The sequence below is a fragment of the Podarcis filfolensis genome (genome assembly GCF_964270895.1).
Source record: "Podarcis filfolensis genome assembly, chromosome: 3".
Classification (NCBI taxonomy): domain Eukaryota; kingdom Metazoa; phylum Chordata; class Lepidosauria; order Squamata; family Lacertidae; genus Podarcis; species Podarcis filfolensis.
In genome coordinates, this window is record NC_139606.1 from 71,957,992 (window position 1) to 71,978,344 (window position 20,353).

Consider the following 20,353-nt stretch of genomic DNA (forward strand, 5'->3'; position numbering starts at 1 on the left):
GAAGAGCCTGTGACAGGGAGCAGTTCAGACTCTGGGCCTGAAGCAGGGGGGGGGCAAGGGACTGCTGAAGAATCCAGGGAGTCTCCCTCTGCTGCTGCAACAAGCTCCTATCCTCCCAGGTCTCCAAGCATGTGCAGAGTAATTAGAAGAGCAGAACAGAGGTCAGAGGTGCGCAGACGCAGTTTGAGAATGCTTGAGAAGCGTCCAGGTAGAAGGGGTGCAAGGCAGGGTCCTTCAGTCATGGCAACTACTCCATAGAGCCAAGTCCTACTGGGAAGTGTGGCTGAGACCACTAAGCCGAGTTGCATGTTCATTTCCTTGAATAAAGAGTTAACTTCACTGACAACAGAGATCTGCTTCCTTTAAGGCTGACCTGCATCTGACTCCAAACCTGACAATGTGTGACCCAGGCATGCCCAAAGTGGATTGGTGCATGAACCTGAGCCAAAGCTCCCTGAAATAAACAGAAAGAAACTTGTTTGTTATCTGGATCAGACCCAAAATAACTGACACATGGAAGAGTCGTGGATGCAAGGGAGGATCGTTGGCCTTTCCATATTTCTCATGCATCTAATAAATTTGTTCTTTTTGAAGGGTGTTCATGTTTTCAAGAAGGTTGTGTGTAGTACTGGAGGCTGTGACTTCAGAAGGCTACTACAGGATAGGGAGTGATTTTCATAATGACAATTTAAATCAGTAAGGCTGGTCATACCAGGCACTGCTGAGTGTGTAACATCAGGAGATGCCTTTCCTTCAGTTGCCATGACGCCTGTTCCCTAGTTCCAAGAATCCCCTTGAAGCCAGTAATACAGAATGACCAGCACTGTAATTTGGTATATGTATAAAAACTACGAAATGGGATTTAAAATTTGAAAAGGAAAGTGGGCCACTTTGCAGGGGGGAAATGTCTGAGAATTGATGACTTAAGTTTTAAACACCGTCTGGAGGCATAATTTCTTCCAGAGATATAAATTATTGCCACCTATTTTTACACTATGGAAGGACTCCTTTGCCTGTAATAACTGTGTTACAATCAGAAATTCAACAGACATTTTTCATTCTGGGAAAAGCAGCACCCATTGAACTTCTGCTGGTCAGAAAACAGTAAAAGGCACTGTAGTCCAGCCAGAAAAATGCAATAAGCAGATATCCTCGGGAGGAAGATGAAGCTTACAAATACAGCAAAATCAAGTGCTTGAAGCAGTGTTTCTCAAACTTGGCTCCCCAGCTGTTGTTGGACTACAACTCCCATCATCCCTAGTTAGCAGGTCAGGGATGATGGGAATTGTAATCCAACCAAGTTTGAGCAACACAGTGCTAAAGTCTTGAGGTGGTGGAATGGATTCTACCATTTCAGATTGCAACAGATGATCCCATTTTTAAATTAATTAATGATTAATGAAAAGGGGGGAAGCAAAGCAGAATATAGCACAGCAGAAAATAGACTACGCCCAGAAACCTTCTCTCTGCTGTTATCAATTTGGAGACATTAAAATATGAGACACATACCCCTGCAAACTGATGTGGTACCATCATCCTGCTGTTTCTGAATTCTGCAACCTCATATGGGCTCCTTGCGTAAACTAGGCCTAAGCATCATGGAAATCCGTGATGCATTTAGCTGCTTCACGTGTCACTTTAAACTAGTACAGTGCTGAACAATGGTTGTTGTTTTCCCCCCACCAAGATTTTCAGAGAGACATTGTTATTTCTTCCTTCTCCACAGGGTGTATGAGAGTTTCTGTGAGAGAGAAAATTCAATACAGGGGGCAGAAAGTGGTGTTTACAATGTGACTGAGGCCTTTTCTATTTTTCTTTAAGCATTTTAGAAATGTTTTGCATATGTTCCTTGGTGTGAGGCTCTTTGCACACAAGAACTCATCCCAGAAGAGCTTCCTGGAAAGTTCATGTGACCATGCAAACTTTGTTTGGGCTTGCCATTGGTAGTTTGTTTGCGGAAAGCAAACCATGAGTACTGGTTCGTGGGGGAGGAAAATAGATCTGACCCACATGTGGGTCAAAAGTATCAGTTGGGCAGCTGCGTTCAAAACACAGGGTTTTGCACCCTCCAACAGGATAGAGCCCTGCAGCAGAATTAACAACACTCCCAGAGTTAATCAGCAGCATAATATGGAATATAGGTTGTTAAACCCTCTTGCATATCCCATTTAGTCTGCTTTAGAGCTCTTGCCTCTCCTCTCTCTATCCCCTAGCAATGAACAGACCACACACTGTTGAGTAAGTTTAAAAGCTTTACTTACTAAATCCAAAGGTCTGATTCTGTGTTACTCCATGCAGCAGCAGCAAGAAAACAGGTAGATTACTTTGGGGTGTGAAATACATAATGTAGTTTCAAACATGTGGTCTGATCTTGAAGCAAGTTCAAACACGTCTGTCCTGGTTGGTTACATGACATGGAGAGGGAGGAAAGGAATGAAAGAAGTTTCACTTCCTCCCTCACAGAGGTAATGGGATGTGATGTAGCTGTGTCTAGGAATAGGCCTCTCTGGTCTTAACACCTTCATGCACTAACTAGTACTCATTCCTAGTTACGTTTGACTGCAATTTCCCAGTTCTCGCACGATGTGAAGGCAGTCTCTGGGTTTTGTCCTACCAGACACATTGATGGATGAAGTGGGGGAGGAGCGAAGCTCAAGTTCCACTTAAATTAGTATTTCTTTTAAACTACAGATTAAAGTGAGATGTGAACCTGGCTATTGTCAGGTTAACTTTTTCATAGTGTGGGTTGGGCTTGAATCTTTCTTTCTTTCTTTCTTTCTTTCTTTCTTTCTTTCTTTCTTTCTTTCTTTCATCTTTCCTTTCATGGGAAAGCCTTTCAAAACAGCAGCCTCTACCACTAGCAGCCTCTACTACTCAACCACCCCAGGATTCAGCCATCTATTTAGTTGCATATGTAGAGCAGGCCATAAGCACTACTAAAATCCATGAAACGTTATGGAGTTAACATTTTCACTGTTCCTGCTCCTATTTGCTTAACAGCATCTTTCCTAGCATACAAAATACTGTACTGCGGGGTAAAGTTCATGCTCTGAATGGCTGGCCTCGTGCACTTCCAACGATATGAAATCCTCTTTAACAATAATAATTAAAGAAAACAAGCCACTAAGCTCAGGCAGGAATCATTCGAAGTTGAAAAAGCTGATATATATAAGCATTGACACCTGAGAAGAAAGAAAATTAAATAACTAATCCCTCATACAGTATAGCTTGTAAGCTTCTTATTGAGCCCAAATATTGTTTTATATAATAAAAAGTGACTTTACCAGATGCCATTTATAAGCGCTCAACAATTGCAGAGACAGGAATACTTAAAATGGGATAGTGCCATAACATCTAGCTATAAGTGGTAACCTCTGTGTTTGATGACAGAAGGTGTGGAGGATTGCATCACCTTTTTCTGAACTTTCTGCCAAATCCACAAGAACAATTACTAGCATCCAGATCAGGCATTTTCCCTCCCTCCATAGAAATGAAAGAGAAATAATATCAACCAGTGTCAGATGGTTTTATTTTTCAGGTTATTGCTAAAGTCATAGGTTTCCTGGGCAATTTACATGAGCTTAACTTCTCAGTAAAAACAGACAAGGCACACACAACAAAAGCCAAATCAAGATACTGACAAGCTATTTTTATATTGTGAAAAAATGTAAGAAAATTTGACATTTACATCTGCTGTTTTCCTGCCTAATCAGCTCCATTCTGAGTGAATCCCCCTCTCTCTCTCACACACACTCCTCTCTCTCTCTCTCTCTCTCTTTCTCTCTCTCTCTCTCTCTCTCTCTCTCTCTCTCTCTCTCTCCAGACAAAAGGAATATAGCTGGAGAACATTAATGGGCATCTAAGGTTGAGAGAGGGCGAATGAGATCTATACTGTCAAGATGTTCCCATTAGGTATGAAGGCATCACACTAAATAATTTTGAGGCTTATTTTGAAATAATAGGAAGCACAGGGAGTGGGTTAGCCATCATTTTTCCTTTAGAGATCTCCTCTGTATCTAGCAGTTGTACAACAGCCAAGGAATTATTCAGTAGTCAATGCTTTTTTCCATCGCTGTTATCCCTGTGCTAGGGAAATCTGCGTGCAATGGATTCCTGCTTCTTACGCACAGAAGCACCTCCAATGCTTCCATATCTTGCCACCCAGAGTCTTCACGCCGGCAGCCACCAGAACGTGTGGTGCTGGCATGGAGACAGGAGCAGTTTTCAGCAGCCTCCACATGAGGATGATCAAATAACCCCCTTAATGCAACCAAAACAGTCTCCACAGGCTGAGTGAAGACCAACAAGATGAAGTTAAACAGGCATGAAGGTCAAGCCCTGCGTGTACATGTGAAACAAAGGATCTAGCTGTCTTAACGGATCACAGGTTGGAGGTGAACCATCAGTGTAATGCAACTACTAAAACTATGCGGCCTTACACTGCACTAACAGGCATAGTGTCCAGATTTTTAAAAAACCATGTAATTCTTCTCCCTTCTGAACTAATCAGGCCACATCTGGAGTACTGTGCCCAGCTTTGGGTGCACATTTTTAAAAAAGACATTGACTAGCATGTATCAGAGATGGGCAATCTTGACAGTGAATTGGTGTGAATCTGGGAACCCAAGTCCTACCAGGAAAAATCGGAACAGCTGACTTTGTTTAGCCTGGAGAAGACAAGATTAAGGCGAGACGTGACAGCTGTCTTCAAATACTTTAGGTGTGGGGAAGCTCTAGCCCTCCAGATGGTGCTGAATTACAACTCCCATGATCCCTGGCTACCGGCAGGGCCAGATTTAGGTTCGATAAGGCCCTAAGCTACTGAAGGTAATGGGGCCCTTTATATGTCCAGCTGTCCTTTGTCAGCAACAAATTGTCGCTGTTTCTTGTGTTGAATATATGCTATATGGTCATTTATAGACCTAATAGGTATCTAAAGCCATTTGCACATAACAAAACATGTATTTCATCAAAGTACACCCAGTTTTTTCCCCTTTAAATTATTTTGGGGCCCCCAAGAGAGTGGGGCCCTAAGCTATAGCTTGTTTAGCTTATACGTAAATCCGGCACTGACCACTGGTCACGTTTGCTAGAGCTGATGGGAACTGTAGTTCAGTGACAGCTGGAAAGCCAAAGGTTTCCCACCTCTGAAATATCTGAAGGACTGTCCTGCAGAAGATGGCACAGACTTTCGTTCTGTTGCTCTTGACAGCAAGACAGGAACCAATGACTGCATGGATACAGATTTTGACTGGCCATTGGGAGCAGTTTCCTAATGGTATGTGTGTTTGACAATGAAACAGAATGCCCCATAAGGGAGTGGGTTCTCTTTCACTAGAAGTAGAGGGTGTCTGTCAGGGGTTGACATTGCTGCAGATCCTGCATTGAGCAGCAAATGGAATTAGACTCTTCCAACTGTATTATTCAATGGTTCATTGTACATCAGACAGGATAGTTGAGAGATGCGCGCTGGTGCCTCATAGCACATTTCACAAGGAGAAGCATGCCGCAGAGATGGTGGCCTGGAAATAATTGCTGTTGAGATAGTTGCTCCACAATGCCAGCAACTTGCACATTGAAACCTGCAGCTTTTAACAATGCAAAAATACTGCTGATTCTCACCCAGACTTTGGTCGATATTCTGGCAATGAATATAAGCTCAGCTAAGGAATCAGACATCATTGCCATCTGTATTTGCTGAGAATTGTACTTGGTACCTTTCATCTTCCATGACACAATGTAGCCATGGACAAAGAAAGAAAAATGTTACCATTTCAATGCAATTGTGACCAGGACATATTTCTTTCCTGTGTTTTCAGTGTTCATCCCTACACTCAACATCTCAAACCTTGGTCTGTCGCATTACCATCTCTCATCTAAATACAGATAACTTAGCATTCATATAGCGTTCAGAATGCCTCGTGTTCATTATCTAGTTGCAATGCTTACAATGTAAGTCAGTATTATTATCCCCCCTGATTGCAGGTGGGAGGACTGAGAGAAAGCAGCTTGCCTAAGGTCAAGTTCAGGGTTCAGGGCAGAGGCCTGGGAATTTCCTCATTTATAGCACACTCTTTTAGCCACTACATTTCAACGGTTCAAATGATTATAATCTCTTGCTGTATTCCTGCCCACTTCAGTCATATCAAAACATTTTTGCCACATTCATCTTCCTCTTCTCTGATTATTATGTCCTCCCCTCTGCTTAAACCTAGTTTACACCAGTGGTCTGCCACTCCCTGCATTAACACCAAGCAGCTCTTCTTAAACCCTCTCAGTCTGTCTCTTTCCTATTGTAAATGCCTTTCTATATTTCAGTCCCCACAGGGGTGATGAAATGAATGTCCTCAAACATTTACTGAATGCATGAGGGGTAGTGGAAGGGCACCCATGGACCATGTAGCTTGACGACTGGCTACACCCGCTGGTGTAATTCAGGATCCCTCAGGCATTTACATAAGGAATACATAAGCCAGGAGCTGATGCAAAAATGTCTGCATCAAAGTTGCTCAGTGAGCTTTGTGTTGATCACAGAAATTAGGACCCAAGACACCCCATCAAAGTCCAATAATCTCGCAGCTACACCATAACAATCCCTTTTTCCAGGACTGCCCCATGACAGACAAATATTCTAATATAAAGCTTTCTCCATCACAGTTAGGTAAAGGAGTGTCTGTTGAATTGACTGCCTTTTAGAAGAAAGAGTCCCTACCAGAGAGGAATGGCAAATTAAGCTGTTAGACTATGCTGAAATGGCAAAACTGACCAGGAAACTCAGAGACCAAGAAGACCAGAAATTCAAGAAAGAATGGGAAAAAATTCTAATTTATTTAGGAGACCACTGTGAGCAGGTGAAAACAATAGCTGGATTTTAATCTCACTTGTAACGTAACAAATATCATGGACAATATGGATAGATATAAAACATAGACTATGAAACAATATGCAGTTGGAAATGTTGACAATAGGACCCATAGAGGGGATGAGGGGGAAGTCTGAGGGGGAAGTCTCGAGGTTCAGATAAATCTCACTTTATGGATATATAACAGGTATTGTAATTAATTTATATTTGTAAAATCAAATAAAAATGATTTCAAATAAGGAAAGAATTTACTGCCTCTTATCCAGTGTTAAAGTGCCCTGACAAAAAAAAGGTAACCGTTGTATATAACATCAAAGTCAGTGTGTTGTAGTGGTTAAGAGTGGTGGACTTGTAATCTGGTGAACCGGGTTCGCATCTCTGCTCCTCCACATGCAGCTGCTGGGTGACCTTGTCACACTTCTCCGAAGTCTCTCAGCCTCACTCACCTCTCAGGGTGTCTGTTGTGGGGGAGGAAGGGAAAGGAGAATGTTAGCTGCTTTGAGACTCCTTTGGGTAGTCATAAAGCAGGATATCAAATCCAAACTACTCCTCCTCCTCCTCCTCCTCCTCCTCCTCCTCCTCCTCCTCTCTTCTTCTTCTTCTTCTTCTTCTTCTTCTTCTTCTTCTTCTTCTTCTTCTTCTTCCTGTTTGGTCCACCTTCCTCCATTTTCTGTTAGCATACCTGTTTTCATGTTTTGGAACAAGGTGGAGTAGCAACCAGGAGAACAAGCATATGACTTTAAAATTAAATTCCTTGCTGAAGAGTCAGCCTTGGTCTCTTCCATCCTTACACTCCTGGCTCCTGCTGCTGCAACCCCTTCCCTCTGTCTGCTTTAAGGAGCTGGTCTCCAAATGCCCTGCACTGTGGTTGCTTTGTCTCCCACTGTGCAGGGAATCTAAAGACGGGAAAGTTATCTGTATTTTCATCAGGCAGCTCTAACACAAAAGCAACCACCGGAACTATTTGTCTTGGAGCCTCTCAAATAATTTTTTTTAAAAAAGAAGAAGCTGGGAAGGGGAATATAGAAAAAACATTGTTCAGTTTAATGAACTGAGGAGCTGCAGTGTCACTGATGCTTCTCTGGTCATAGTTTTTTTTAAAAAAAAATATTCATTGCCCTACTAATTATCAGTGAAAATGTAGGACAGTATTTAATAAACAATATCAGCAACGAATCATCAGAACCTAAGTTATAGAACTCCAACTGCTTCATCATTTTTCTGTCTTGTCTTTGATGGCTCATAATCATGTTTTTTTATATAAAAAACACTAGACACACCCCAAAACACCCTTGGCATTAAAATTATGAACTTAATTAAAAATTCACTTATTTCTCTTGAAAGTGACAAAGCACTTCCCCAAAGGCTTCTATCAGTCTATTTATCAAACAGTTTTCATGGAAAGCCAGGTTGGTTCATTGAGACTTCTCTGCTACTGAACTTCAGCTTAGTTCTGTATGGAGGCAGACTGGAATAGGACACATGTGTCCCTGCTTTTGCTGCTAACCTGAAAATTGAAATCCTTGTCTCTCCTGAAGGCTCCAGAGGCCTTCTGAAGCTCCCAGGTGTTAAATCTCAAATCCTAATTTTGTAGAAATAATGAGAACAGAGACAGGTCTCAAAAATTGATTTTGAAGAGATGATCAGTTGTCCAGCACTCCCCCTTCCCTGTGCCGAGAGAGGTGCAAGACCCAGACAACTTCCCTTTGGGAAAAAGGTAACTAAAAGGTAAATTCCAGCAGCCAAACTGCCAATTATGCAACTACCTATTGGCTCACAATACTTAAGAGGATATCCGAAAGCCTAGAGAGGGGGTCAGCTCTTCATTAAGACTACATTCAGATAATATACCCTCCAAGTGTCCCAATTTTTCACCCTCCTTGGGTGACTAGCTATCTTTGAACTCTGAGATTGCCTATTTGCTACCCAGAGGGCAGAGAGGGGTGTGTAAGAATGTAGTGAAAGTGTCCCACAGCACAAAAGCAAAACTGACATGTGTTGTTCTGTCAACTTTTACTTCTGGTCCCACTGGCATGTGGCCCCCATAAGTTTGCCCAGAAGGCAATGTGGCCCTCAGACTGAAAAAGTTCCCCAAAACAGGTATGTACAGAATATCTCTGAAGTAAATATGCACAGTTCAAGCACTTGCCTTTAGTTGGAATGATCTTCTCTGTAAGGGAGAGGGAGGTTTATTTGTTGTCAAGGTAAAATCAATTCATTGCACAGTTAACAGCTTCCTAAACACACCGCTTCTCACTCCTCCCCCCCCTCCACTTTCCATTTAAATTGTTGTCACTCTTCTTCCAAAGTTTTTACGGCATTATGCAAGGTCATCAAGGTTCAGTGATATTCCAGTATCTCAAAAGGATATTGTTGGCTCCTGTCTTCTGTTACCATCTGGTGCCTCACATCATGTCTGTCCATGGCCTGGCCTTTAGCTTGCTCTTTCCCCAACCTTTAGTTCTGCTGTTACAGCAGCAGAAATGCTGATGTTTGCCACCCACAATATCCTCATTATTCTCTCTTCAACCAAAAAGATCATGGCTGGCCTGGTCTTCCATGGGACAACAGGTGTCATCATCAGATGAGAGCGGAATTATGGGTACTCTCATGAAATCAATACCTGATGAAAGTATCGCATTTGCTTTGTGTCAGGCATCCCTGTAAGGCCCACATGAAGACATTCACAATAGCAGAAACAACATATACATGTGCAACAAACAGTCTTTGTACTAGAGAATTTCCGCAGAGGCAATCAATAAGGAAAGATTAAAGAGAATAGCTGGCTCTTTTCTATGTTGGAAAAAAGTATCATGGCTGAATTGGAAATCAGAAACAAAAAGATGTGGGTTGAACATTTTTATAGATTCCGAATGCATCATTTTTTCTCTCTTAGTACTAATGCTTTGTATTTATATTATGCTTTTAAGTGCTTGGAACAATTCATATCCATCATTTCAGTAGTTATAATATGATACACATCTTACAGATCAATAGGCCTACCACCAGTGCATAGCTTTTCCAGATAGCTAATGCCTACTCTGAACCTGCCATTTTAATTTTCCACAATGCCCCTAATGTAGAGTAACTCCAGGGCATTGCGTGTTCAGTCCCACAATGCCACCCCCCAAAAAATTAACACATCACACATCAATTTTTGTTTAAGGTTTTTTGGCATAATTTTGGCCACAACTTTATTCCAATACAAAAAAATGTGAGTGGTTGCTTAGGCATTGGTTATGACTATCTGTCCTTGCCCCAGGGCCAGAACTGACTTCCGGATTCCAGCGGAAGCCAGCGTGGGAAACAAGTATTGGGTGAGAAAATGAAGCTGGGCATCGGTCCCTCACTTCTCACCCTCATGTTCCTGTGGGGCTTGCACGGCCCAAGTCTGATGTCAGGGACAAGGACAAAAAAATGGCAAGCCCCTGGATTCCTTTAACGGAATTCCCTTTCCGCACCACCATTGGAGGGGTAGGCACTTACCCCTCCACCAACCAATTATAACCAATGCCTAACCACCAACCTTACAAGTTGTGACGATTTGCTACGCAGTAGGCAAAAACCAAATGGCACCAGCCAATCAGCCAGATGGCAAAATTCCTACCAGGCCCCTGCACCAAGGCAGACGACCCCATGACAGGCATAGCAAGGTCAAGCGATCAAGAAACCCCCCCAGCGTTGGGCGTCCTGTATTTAAAGACTCGGACCCCTCCTCCAAATTGGCAACAATCAAAACTCCCCAGCAACCCAATTTTAACCACTTATGGCTTGGGTTTATCCAAATCTGCCCAGCAACAACAGGGTGGCTTGTATCCCCCAACCGCAACACATGCTCTCTGTTATGGAGAACACGCTTTGCAGAAAATTGAAATGGCAGGTCTAAGTCACCTTGCATTCATTGCAGCATTACTGATGCTCACGGCATCTATCAGATACCCATTGATAACCATTGATGTTGGAGGGGCCCAAACACAGTATAGATTTTGGTGATGACCCCTTCAAACCTGGAACTGCACTGCAGGAGGGAGGGGGGAGACAGACAGACAGACAGATGCTAAGGCCATCTATTGAATTCATGGCTGAGGGGAGACATTTGAACGGAGAGTTCCCAGCTTCCAGTTAATTAGATTTAGTTTTATGGGGGGGGGGTGCTAAAGTATAAATAATGAACACTGTTGTTGTGGGGAGGGATAAGAAGAAGTTTGGATCGATTTATAATTTATCTGTTTGCAATTTACCTCTTTACAATTTATTGTAATAATCTGCAGTTTCATAAGAGTATATATTTACAGAAGATGAATAAATGAGCAAATTAAGTTAATGTGGATATGCAGAAGATATTAAAAATAAATTTAAGGAACCGCAGAAAGAAGGGGAAGAAGTCAAGCTTCGAAATGTCAAAATGATTGTAAAATTAGTGAAATGTATAAAATTGAAAAGTATATTTTTTAAAAAAAAAAAGAGGAAGAAGTTTGGGTCACTTGTGTTATAGATAATTATGAAACGCTTTATAATTTCACAGAGAACTGATGAGTTCAACAGGAATGTTGGTTTGGGATGTGGGGAATATGGTTCAAATCCTTACACAACAATGAAATTCACTGACTGGCCTTTGGGCAAACTGTTTCTCTCTCAAATTAATTTAACTTATTTGGGTTTTGTGAGGGTAAAGTAGCTTAACCTTATATGCAGGATACAAATGTGTTGAATAGGTGGAAAACACTGTATGAAAGTAACATCGGTAGCAACCAAGTTTACAAAGCATTTCACTTGATATTGCAAAACATCAGATGTGGCTAAGACAAACAAGTGTGAGAGCCTGCAGTGGGTGCATGTTATGATTCTGCAGGAAATAAGCAAGAAGAAGAGTATAGAATATAGTACTGGGTGCATAATGGCACACCTCAAAAATCTCAGGTTTTGTAAAAGAAAGGAAGAATGCTTTGGGGAACATGTCCTCTGTTTGGGGTTATGATGGAAAATATCCTTATGATGGTTAATGTATACATGAAAATGTGTAGGGAATATAATGCCTATTCATATCACAGCATCCAAAGAGGTCATGGAATAAAATTTCCAGTGGTTGGTAATTTAATATCTTGAACAGCATGCAACTCCTGGCCAGGACTAGCACAAACAGCACTAGGCAAAACTGAAACAATGGCCGACTGAATGGAAAATAAAATGCATTACATACATTTGTCCCATTCTCATAACAGTCACATAATTCAACTTGCAGAAACTGGATTGCCTGGAAAAAGCCATTGCTACCCTCAGTTTCATTATTGTAGAATGGGGGGTACACAGTCCTGGCACAGGTGCATATGAGGGAAACGAAAGAGCTGCATTCGCTACAAAAAAACATGTGCTCAAAATTCATTGGTGTTTGATAAACTTTGTTTTGCACTCATCATCTTTGTTTGTGATGTCAGCAGAAGCAAAAACAAAATGAGAAACACTTGGCAATAGTCACAGTTTATTGTTCTGAGCTAAAATGAAGAAAAATAGCAGGTCATATCTACTTCTCTTGTGTCATAATAAAATAAAATAAAAAACCACTTTCAGTGAACTAGAAGAGAGGAATATTAAACTTCAATGTCCCTAGGAGCTGGTTGAGATGTTTACAAATCGCTCTATAGAGAATGGACTGTTACTTCCTGGAGATTCAGCCACCTGGAGGAAGATAAAATCTGACCCTACATATCCCTTGAAACAACTGTCACTTCCAATCAGAAAATCACATGAGCAGAGGGGCATAAATACGGGTGGTGCAGGACAAAACAGGGCAGGTATTATTTCATGTGTCCAGCTGCATCCTTGGGCATGCTGGTGTCTACTCCACTTTGAGTGTATTTGTAAATACCTGAACTGGTCCTTGGAAAATCAGCCTACTGTAAGGAAACAAGCTTCTTAGGTTTTTGAAGGATCTTGTGCTTTGGAGTGTAAAAGATACAAGATAGTCCGTTATAGGAGTAGATTTTCATGCAACATAAACACTGAATATTTGCATAGGTTGTTTATGTCACAGGTTATTTTGTGTGTACACACACACACACAAAACAGATAGGTAGCCGTTTTGGTCTGCCATAGTCAAAACAAATTTTTTTTTCTCCTTCCAGTAGCACCTTAAAGACCAACTAAGTTAGTTCTTGGTATGAGCTTTCGTGTGCATGCACACTTCTTCAGATACACTGAACAGAAGTTTCAGTGTATCTGAAGAAGTGTGCATGCACACGAAAGCTCATACCAAGAACTAACTTAGTTGGTCTTTAAGGTGCTACTGGAAGGAAAAAAAATTTTTTGTTTTGACACACAAAACAATATTTGATGAAACTTTTTAATGCCAATATGCCATCTGGTTGGTGAAAGTGGACAGATATCTTGGACATTATCTCCAGAACAGGCAGAAACATCTTGCTTTGATACAATGAGTGATTGTAACATTTTAAATTCGTGTTTGAAATTAATTTTATGATGCTCCCTAGCTATGATCTGCCACGTAGAAAATTTAAATTGGGGGATTTTTCACCACTTATTTCAGTATTCTCTTCTGCTTGATGGTTAAGGCTTTAGAGAATGTGTTGTGTTCAATTTTATGTTGCTTCTACCTTTTGAAGTTTTTGAACCAACCTCACTGTATTTGAGGTGTGGGACAATTTTTATTCCAGGGTCGAATTGGCCCTGACTGGTACCGGCTTCTGATTTAAAAAACAAAACCATAAATGCAATGCTACCTATCATATACGAATAAAATATGGCTGAACTAGCTACTTGAGAGACTACCCAGCCTCTGGCGAATAGAGCTATGAAAATTAACATTGTGTGACCAGCATCTCAAGTATAGTGGTGGACTAAAAGCAAAGCAATAGTAATGGCTGGTAAGAATTTAGTACCTCTCAATCATATTTCATTATGTTTATAAAGAATGTGTAATCTCTAGCTCTTGTTTTGCTCAACAGCAATTCAGAGAGAAATTTGATCAGAATTATATACACATTATGAGTTAGCTAAATACGAGTCTAATTCCCATATGGCCCTGTTGATAAGTAGCCAGACTTGGGAGAGGGGAGTTCTAGATGAGGTAGCCAAAGGAGATCCTAGAAATGTAATGGGCACAATCCAGTAAAGAGTTGTTGTTGTTGCTGTTGTTGTTGTTTAGTTGTTTAGTCGTGTCCGACTCTTTGTGACCCCATGGACCAGAGCACGCCAGGCACTCCTGTCTTCCACTGCCTCCTGCAGTTTGGTCAGACTCATGTTTGTAGCTTCGAGAACGCTGTCCAACCAACTCATCCTCTATCGTCCCCTTCTCCTTGTGCCCTCAATCTTTCCCAACATCAGGGTCTTTTCCAGGGAGTCTTCTCTTCTCATGAGGTGGCCAAAGTATTGGAGCCTCAGCTTCACAATCTGTCCTTCCACTGAGCACTCAGGGCTGATTTCCTTAAGAATGGATAGGTTTGATCTTCTTGCAGTCCATGGGACTCTCAAGAGTCTCCTCCAGCACAAGAGTTGGGGCCAAGACTAAAATCAATTTACTCAATTAGAATTAAGCCCAAATATGAAAAGTGTTAGAGTGAAAGATCCACTGAAATCAATGGGATAATTTCTAGGGTAGTCCGACTCTATTGATGACAATGGGATTTAGTCAAGGGTAATATTTGCTGGATTGTGTTTAATGTGTGAACACACACCAGTGTATTAAATTTATATTCAGTAATGTTTTCTTGCTTACTTAACAGAAATGCTTCTCTAGTTGGCTAGGCACAGGTAGAAACTGGTGCAAAGAAATGCAAACTCATTCTTGAATTGATACCTGCAGAATTGTTACAGCATATGTCATCCATTTTCTTATTTATAGTGATGTCTTTTTCTTATAGACACACTAAGCTGTCATGTCTAAAGCATCCTGTAGAAATGAGTCCAACAATTATATATTAGTATTAAAAGTCATTTCCCTTCATCCCTTTTATACATGTCACCTTTTAATTTCATTGAGAGTCTTTGCAATCTTCGGTTGTCAGAAGAAATAAATGCTTGTGTGTGGTGTTCCATAAGCCTGTGTGCCCATTTGTTATTTGTATTTTTAAAATTTCTCATATCTTCACTTATTCTTCTGCTTTATAACAAAAAGACAGCTGGTGAAAATACAAATTGCTCAAGCTGCTTCTCGTCACACGCAAGAGAAACAAAACACCCAAGAAAACAATCTGTCTCCACATCAATAAAAGAATCTGCCCACGATAGGTCTCAGGTGTCAACAGCTGCTTGAGTGGAATTGCATAATTGCAGCCGCGTGGACAAAAAAGAGAAAATGTTTTTTAAAAATCTCTCACTCCCCCCACCCCACCCTATTTTCAGTTGCTGCCATGCTACAGCAATGGCACTGCTTTTTCACAATTACCTGGAAGCAGAATTGAACTGGAAATCCCACCAATGGCGTTACATTACCCTCCAAGTAAATCCCATGTAGCAAAGATCCCAGTAATGTTAATTACAAGTTTCCTTTTCAAAGGTTCAGCTCATTTTATGGCTTTCTGGTGAGTGCAGATGCACATACTCTCTTAATTCCCCCAATTTCCTTTAATTTCTGTTCCTGTGGGGGGAGAGGAAGCTCAAATTACTGATTTCCTTTCCTTGTTTTTTGTTTCTTTTTAAGAAACCATACCATTTCATTGTAAAAATGAAAAGAAAAATAAATGAGAGAGAATGTATGCTTCGCTGCCCTGCAGGAACAGAAAATGGCAATGGGGCAATTATGAGAGGTATTCAAGGAGCAATTCGCAGGCTATTTGCCTCTACACCCTCACATACATTTACCAGAAAAGAATAAACTGGAGTCTACTTCACAAATTTATCAAATCCCATCTGTAAATGGAAGCAGGCCACACTGCTGCGCCCCCAAGATGGCAGCAGTCCTTCCCCCTGCAATCATTGAGTGAAAGTCTGAAGAGGAAGCCAGCTGTACTCATGGAAGTACAGTGGTACCTCAGGTTAAGTACTTAATTCGTTCTGGAGGTCCATTCTTAACCTGAAACTGTTCTTAACCTGAAGTACCACTTTAGCTAATGGGGCCTCCCGCTGCCGCCGCCACGCGATTTCTGTTCTCATTTCTGTGCTATTTCTGTACTATTTCTGGGTTAGCAGAGTCTGTAACCTGAAGCATCTGTAACCCGGGGTACCACTATACATACAGATAAACTGGAGCCCTGCCCAATCAGGCCAGCTAATCACATGGAGGAGACTCCATGAGTGTAGCCATTTCCTCCTTCTGACCTTTGCTACAAGCTGAGGCTGAGAAGCAGATCTGGGAGGCAATATTGGTGGTAAGGCCGGCAGCACACACCCTTTTCCTTTTATTTAGCACCCACCTCATGATTAACACATGAAGAGAGCTAGGTTCAAACCAGGTATGGAAAAACAATAACAGGAAACCAGCACCAAAAATGCTAGGATTATCTCACCTAAATTACCCATAAAAATTAAATCAACAAAGTGTGGCATTTCCAGAAGAAAAAAAGAGCTAGTGTGGAAGCAAATTTGAATATATTTAGACTGATAGGTCCCCTAAGAGACATTCTGAGTCATCTTCTTACCAACCTGCAGGTGGGAGTTACTCAAAGAAACATATGTTACAAGATGACTTTAAACAAACTGCCCAATAAATGAGCAGCTATGGTCCACCATGGCCATCACTTCACTTTCAGAGATCTTAGACTGTCTACATTTATGACTCTTACACAAATACACAGCACAAACACCTGCCATGCTTTCGGTCACAGATGCAAAGCAGCTCCGCCTATACTCCAGTAATTGTATCTCCATGGGAGAGGGAAAAGATTAATTGATAGCAAGGTTAAAATCTTCTTCTCAACCTTTCCTCTTGTTCTAATTGTGTCTCCCTTTCCCGATGTTTCATTGCAATGCAAACACCATCTGGATTCAGTGATGTTTGCATCAAGTGGGCAAGTATTCTAAAACAAACATCTAAGGTAAGCCACTTTGATGAACAGGAATCACACATTGCCCAGGCAGGCGCATTATGTGACCCATGAGAGCAGCAAAATAACTGTACAACGGTGATGGGATAAAATCCGGTCAAAGCTTTATTGACAGCAGCAGGCAGGGCAAGGGTTGGCATAGCACTGGGTCCCAGGATCAATTCATCATTCCACAAGCCCCATGTTGATGGAATGGATCAACTGGGTTTGGATCATTCCAAACTTGTACCATGGAGTTGGCCAGGGTTGAAACTTGCCATTGTGCAAGTCAAGCAAGCAAGGTCTCACTGAGGGACCAGGGTACAGATTCCAACCAGGCAGATACCAAACCCACGCTTGGGTTTGCTGTGGCCCATCCTCGCCTCAGGCTCCTTATGGGGGGCCCATATACTATGTTGATCCTGACCAATGCCATTTCCGCTCTCTTACAAATAACATTCTTCCATCTAACAAAGGAAAGCCATAATTTCACTGAGGGAAAGGCAAAAAAAAAAAAACCCCAACCAAGTGCCAATCAGGTTGAGAGAGAAACAAATTCATTTCTGGCCCTGTCAACCAGCAACCCAAAATTGCTCAATGAAGGCTCTAACATGAGGGTGTGTGGCCAGGAAGCTCTCAAAGCAAAATGGCTGTGAGCTCCAGGGGAAGCAGCCTTATATGGGCTTCCCCTCCCCTTTGCAGCAAGGGCTCATGGGACAGTTTTTTCCTATGATGAGCCCATCACACAGAGAAGATAGTGCGCAAAACCTTGCCCAGTATTTTGCTGCAATCTATGGGCCACAGCACTGCCGGGTAAGGGTGTCCTGTGCTTATTGGGCATGGAATGGGGCTTTTAATAGCTAGTTTCCATAACTCATTTGGTAAATATAATAAGTTGTGAAATTACAGGAACAAGCAGGTGGAGATTAGCATCTCGTAAGCAAGCTGAAACAAAATTGCTGGGATGAGGTGCCCTGCCAATACTAACTCTGAAAGATCCACAAGGAATGTGAGACTATGTTTGCTTAACTTAAGCCAGAATGATTTGGTAATGTCATGATGCATGAATTGAATTTAATTAGGGCCTAGCAGAAAAGAAAAGAGTAGAAATGATATATCTAGTACTGTACAGATTAAAAAGATTAATATAGCTGATGGCTTCTTATCTAAAGAGTTTCAAATATTAATGATATTTTCAGCAATGAGCTGCTTTGATTGATACAGGTTTTTGTTAATAAGAGAAGGAGTTCACTAAATGATTCGCTTTGATTCACCTCAAACTCCTTTAAAAACACTCTGTGGTTATCATAGAATCTTAGAGTTGGAAGGGACCCCAAGGGTCATCTACTTCAACCCCCTGCAATGCGGGAATCTCAGCTAAAGTATCCATGACAGATGGCCATCCAATCTCTGTTTGAAAACTTCCAAGGAAGGAGAGTCTACCACCTCTCATGGGAGTGTGTTCCAAAGCTAAACAGCTCTTACTGTCAGAAAGTTTTTCCAAATGTTGAGTCGGAATCTCCTTTCTTGCAACTTGAGGCCATTGGTTCGTGTCCTACCTTCCAGAGCAGGAAAAGACAAGCAAGCATGCTCCCTCCTCCATGTGACAGCCCTTAAGATATTTGAAGATGGCTATCATATCTCTTCTCAGTCTCCTCTTTTCCAGGCTAAACATAGCCAGCTCCTTCAAGCGCTTCTCATAAGGCTTAGTTTCCAGACCCTTGATCATCTTGGTTGCCCTCCTCTGCACACGTTCCAGCTTGTCAACATCCTTCTTAAATTGTGGTGCCCAGAATTGGACACAGTATTCCAAGTGACTAAGGCAGAATAGAGTGGTACTATTACTTCCCTTGATCTGGACAATATACTTCTCTTGATGCAGCCTAGAATAGCATTAGCATTTTTTGCTGCTGCATCACACTGTTGATGCTTGTTAAGCTTGTGGTCCACCAAGACCGCTAGATGCTTTTCACATGTACTGCTAGTAAGCCAGATGTCCCCCATCCTATATTTGCACATCTGGTTCTTCCTGCCTAAGTGCAGAACCTTACATTTGTCCCTATTGAAGTTCATTTTGTTAGCTTGCACCCAGTTCTCCAATCTGCTAAGGTCATTTTGAATTCTGATTCTGTCTTCTGCGGCATTAGCTACCCCTCCAGTTTGGTGTCATCTGCAGATTGGATTAGCTTCCCTCAATTCCTTCATCCAAGTCATTTATAAATATGTTGAACAACAATGGGCCCAGGACAGAACCCTGTGGCACCCCACTTGTCACTTTTTTCAAATTGATGTGATTTTTTAAAAATAATAATAAGGCAATTGTTTCCTCATCCTTGCCTTGCACATGAGTAACTTTGGCATGACCAACCCTGTGAAATGTGCAGAGGAGAGGCCATAGCTTGTGTGATAATGGCTGTAAGTAGGATGAGAGCCACTACAGATTACTTACTTATCTGGAGCAGCCATATGACAAATCATCATTTTTGTGCCTCATTCATTTTCTCAGTGACCCAAGCAGTGTGTCATTCCAGATTGATATGCTAATTCTTTTCATTGAGACCACACTGACAAAGATATAACCCTGGACCGGGGGAGGGGGGAGCTGGGCTTTGTGCTCCCCCTCTGAATTCATCCCAAGGTCCCTTGAGGGCATGCATACACAAAGCTCTGAATGTGTCCACTGTGCCTCCAGCTCTCTGGAGGCATTGCATTAGGAAGACAAATGGCTAATTCAGCACAGCCAAATGTTGCACATTTCATGATTAAATACAAGCCTCCTCAGATTTGGCTTCATTTGTTTCCCTTACGATGAAATATGTGCAGGTTTATTTTTTTTCCATTACTACATAAATACATGCAGTTTATAAAATGCTGGGTGAATTATCAACCTGAAATCTCTCTTTCCGAGCATGGGAATAGACTTGTGCCAGTAATTTTTCCCTCTCCTTAAGTGTCTTGTGCCAGACAGGGATATTTGGGGAGGATACTTATTTAAACAACTATAGAGAATTTAAAAACATGGATCATATTCAATTCCTCAAGAATGCAGATAGGCCTTGCTTCAGGTTTCTGGACAGAATGAAATCCTATGCTTCAACTGACACATTTTTTGGATTTGTAACTGTTACTAAGAGATGCATTGCCAGTCCACGTTAAACGGACTGGCAATGGAGGCAGGAAGTAGCATGTGATGCTAAGCATCCACAGATATCAGTGTTGCACCCCAAAAGGGATTCTCGTGAGCCCAAGGGCAAATACTCCTTCCCCTGCACAGCTGCACCTATGGGGTTGCTTGGACCACTTTGCATGGCCCAATTTATTAATTTTAACTGTTAGTTGGAGCCAGAGTTTCTTGTTAATCACTTTCTAGAAATGTAACAAAGTTGCAAGCAAAGATAACCATACCAACCGTTAAGTACCATGTCCAGTGCTTTTTTTTCTGGGGGGACACAGGGGTACGCATACCCCTAAACATTTTGTGAATCTAAGTTTGGCCTCATTGAGGGACAGTATT